Source organism: Notothenia coriiceps, unplaced genomic scaffold (genome assembly GCF_000735185.1).
Source record: "Notothenia coriiceps isolate Sejong01 unplaced genomic scaffold, NC01 NC01_scaffold00016825, whole genome shotgun sequence".
NCBI lineage: Eukaryota > Metazoa > Chordata > Actinopteri > Perciformes > Nototheniidae > Notothenia > Notothenia coriiceps.
The window spans coordinates 342,962-347,095 of record NW_011349526.1 but is presented as its reverse complement, the minus strand read 5'-3'; positions in this window follow the sequence as shown (position 1 = coordinate 347,095).

Genomic DNA, 4,134 nt, shown 5'->3' with positions numbered 1-4,134 from the left:
AAAGGACACCTAAGATGGACACCTGATTGCTGAGTTCTCACAGCTGTGGGGGCACGCCCCTCTAATTAGTTAACTCTCTTCAGCTGGTGGGCGACAGCAGAGTTTCCCTGCCTATTGTAATGCAGGGTTGAGGCGCGTGACCCACTGAGACCTGTTTTACAGGTTGAGTTGAGCAGATCTGAGATTTAAAATCTCTCAGAAATTGGCAGTTTTAAGCTCAAAATAACTGCCTGCAGTTCGCGTCGGGCCGAACCACGCCCCTTAGCTGTGATATAATGAGCATATACCACGGCCTGTCGTGAGCTATTGCTTAAATATAACTTACAGTGATTGCTGAGTCAGTATAGATAGTGTCCTCAACGGGTCTGGATGCACACTGAGTTATTCAGATTTTAAATGCGCTATTTAAATGATTTTTAGCTGAGGGTTTACTAACTCACGCTGTTTGCACTTCGCGCAATCAGCAGAGTGTTCCTGCCTCTTGTAATGCAGGGTTGAGGCGCGTGACCCACTGAGACCTGTCTTACAGGTTGAGTTGAGCAGATCTTAGATTTAAAATCTCTCAGAAATCGCCGTTTTAGCTACAATAACTACAGAACAATTATACAGAGTAGAATAAATGAAACAGAGAAGTCTATTTAAACAAGAATATAACTTACAGTGATTGCTGAGTCAGTATAGGTAGTGTCCTCACCGGGTCTGGATGCACACATACAGTTTAAAGATGTGTTTGTAGAAAGTCTGAACTTTAAGTGAAAGTTGGGTTTTAATTGGAGTATGTGTCTGGCGTCTCCTTAAGGCTGTGTAGCTAAACCAAGCAAGCTAATAAAAGTGGATATGCTCTTCAAAATATGCACAATTATTCCATTATGATATATTTTCCACAACTTTTCAAAAAACTAGAGTCTAATAGTTGTGAGATTGGAGCAGATTCGGTAGTGTCAGCAGAGCCTGTGGATGATGACAAGAATGTTTTGTTTACAGACCACCTACTGCACTATTCCCATGTGACAATTGTCTGAATCCTGTCTGCAGGAATAACAAAGCCGCTCAGACACACAAGCCAGTGCCGAGCTAATGTAATGGGAGCAGAAAAATAACTCTCCATTCCTCCCACAAATCCCATGCTGTGATCAGTGAACGTGTCCTCAGGGACGCCAGCAACCACAGAGCAGGTAAATCTCCCTCACTCCCCCCGAGCCCAAGCCAGTGTCCTCCCAACAGAATTGACCCTGTTTCAAACTCAACCTTTTTATCTTCTGTACAAAAGCTCTGTTTATTACTAACATGCGCTGATGGCTCCGCATGAAGTGGGAAATGCTATGCAAAGCTAGACAGGAGTCAAAGGGAAAAGGATTAGAGCGTTGGTAAGGATCGGATACAGCCTTATTTACAACTGACAATGTTTTTCTGTGGAGAAGCCAGCCTTAATTTGCTGCTTAATAACTGACTTCCACCACCATGTTCAAATCCCCCTGAGAGGCTTTTGTGGTTTGTTCGCAAGATGTCTCTGCTGCCTGCAGTGCAAATTATCCCTTCAGAAAGGCACCTCACCTTCCGGCCACAGCTTGCAACACACAAGACTGTTTTCTTTTTTGCTTTTTTTCGCCACTTCTATCTGCCAGCACTAACCTTCAACCAACCTTTAAACCACTGTGAATAATTTAAATCCTATTTTCATATCAATGAAGGAGTCAAGCCAGGCAATTATCTTTTATCTGTGTACTTTGCCGTCAGAGCAAAGCATAATAAAGTCCTCCAGAAGAGAGACAGATAAAGAGAGAGAGAGAAAGAAGGAGAAAAAGACAAGGCATAGATAGTGTAGAAAGCCATCGGCCATAAGGGCTTACTGGGGAAGATAGAGGGGAAGGTTGATGAGGGAGAAGGACTGTAGGAGCATAACAGAAAGAATGTGTGGACCCTTGTGACGCTATCTGGCAGACTTTAATGACAATAATGAATAATTCACTAATGAGCAACAGATCTGTCATGGAGAGACACCCGGCCTACATGTAGACTGGTTTCCGGGAAGAGGATGTGGCGGGTGCCGCATGTGTGGTTATGGTGGCTCGAAGACGGCAAAGATAAACATGACAAATTGGCACTTCAATTAGGACTTTTGGTTCGCCGTTTTCTCCGTGCGTTGCCGATGGCTCCTTTCTGTGACGTGCTGCTGTCCAGGCCAAAGACAGACTATGTTAAAGCTTATTTGTGATTTGGATGAGTTTTAGGAGATGGGTGCATCCCAGGAAAAAAATGAATGGGGAAGAAGAAATTCCCCCTGGTACTCATTAAAATTCAGCAGAACAGCAACACCCCCCTCCCTCTCTCTTTTTGCCCCCCTTTCCTCCGTCTGTTCCAACAGCCATCGTCTCGCCTTGTTGCCTCTCCGCATGCCTCCCTGGACTGTCCATGATCATTCTGATGAAAACATAAAACTTGCTGCATTCGTGATTGAGATGGAGCAGTGGAGAACACAAGAGCGATGGAGAGAAGAAAAGCAATATCAACACCTGGAGAGTAGGGCAGTGGGGGAGGTGGAGGAGTGAATGTGTTTTGGGAGTGATGGGATGCAGAGATAACAAGAGAAAGAGGAGAGGATGAGGGTAGCAGCTATAGGCTCTGCAATATTAATCTATGGTGCAGAGATAAAACAGACAGGTGAGCCCTGCAGGTGAAGGCAGGCTTTATTTTAGTCGAGAGTGAATGCAGGGTACGTTATTGAAGGCGCTGCCATTTTTTTAAACCAACACCAAACTTTCTTTGACCTGCATCTACATTTCACCAAAATCCCTCAAGAGTAGACTAGAGGCAGAGCTCACATCACCCAGGATCAGACTACAGGATGGTCTTCACTAGCCATATGCTGGAGAAATACTGCAACAACAAACAGCCTAGTGTTATTTGAAGTTATTCTGTGTGTTTGAATGCTAAGAATTCAAATATAACTAGATTAAGGCAACAATCCCATATATCAAATAACTGGGTTACCTTCTTCAAATCTAATACTGACAAACTATCAAGTATTCAGTCTAAATTTCCTTTTTGGAGTAATGAAAGTGAACTCACATTAAGCTGCTCTCTAAAGTCAACAAACTATTAATTTCCTGTGGAGCAACTAAGCATTGCAGCTCTAAAAACATCATAATAATAAATTTTGAGCTGAAAGGTTTCCAAAATTGTTGCTGGGATAACATACGTAGCTGACATACATTGCTGTAATTTATGGGGGGATAATTTGTGGCCATAGAGTAAGTTCAGCCATCAGGCCATGCTTAATGGCAATATAAAGCCTCAGGAGGTATTAGGAGAATGCTTTATATCTAGCTTGTAATGGATTAAACCATCATCTAGGAATAACATTGATAATGGAGAGGACATCTGTTACTTGTAATTCAACTCAGGTGACAATGATTTATATAGCACATTGTACATTTCATTTAAATTATTGACAGCAGAAGGCCATAATGTCAGATTTAATAAAACAGATGGGAAAATTAAAAGGCAAACGTCTCAAACAGGAAATCTCACCGATGCTATAGGTTAAATAAATGTAATCAGACAAGACAAGAGAGGCGATCTCTTCCTGTAGCTGACATCCACTATTTTTAACACAGATTTCAGCTGCATTCGTATTGACAGCTTGATGAATCCACCGACGTGCATTTTAGTGGGCGAGGTGTCGCTGGTTCCTGCCATCTTTGCCGTCTTCTGCGTGTTAATACCTTCATTCTGCGTCACTTAGAAGATGTTTACTGAAACCACACATCCCTCTATATCGTGAACCACTTAACAAACACCAACATTTGGCTTACTGTGAAAATCAGGTACCATGTTAACACTTTAATTATTCTAATTACCATAAACTTGATATTTACAATAATCTATAGTTTTGATATAAGCTAGCGAGTGACAGAAGTGTTCAGAGCCAATCTGATTTGTCCAGTCCATTTCCTCTCTGCAACATCAAGCTGCTGCCATGAGCCCCGAGAAGTGTGTGTGTGTGTGTGTGTGTGTGTGTGTGTGTGTGTGTGTGTGTGTGTGTGTGTGTGTGTGTGTGTGTGTGTGTGTGTGTGTGTGTGTGTGTGTGTGTGCGTACGTACGTTACGTTACGTACGTTAGTTACGTTACGTT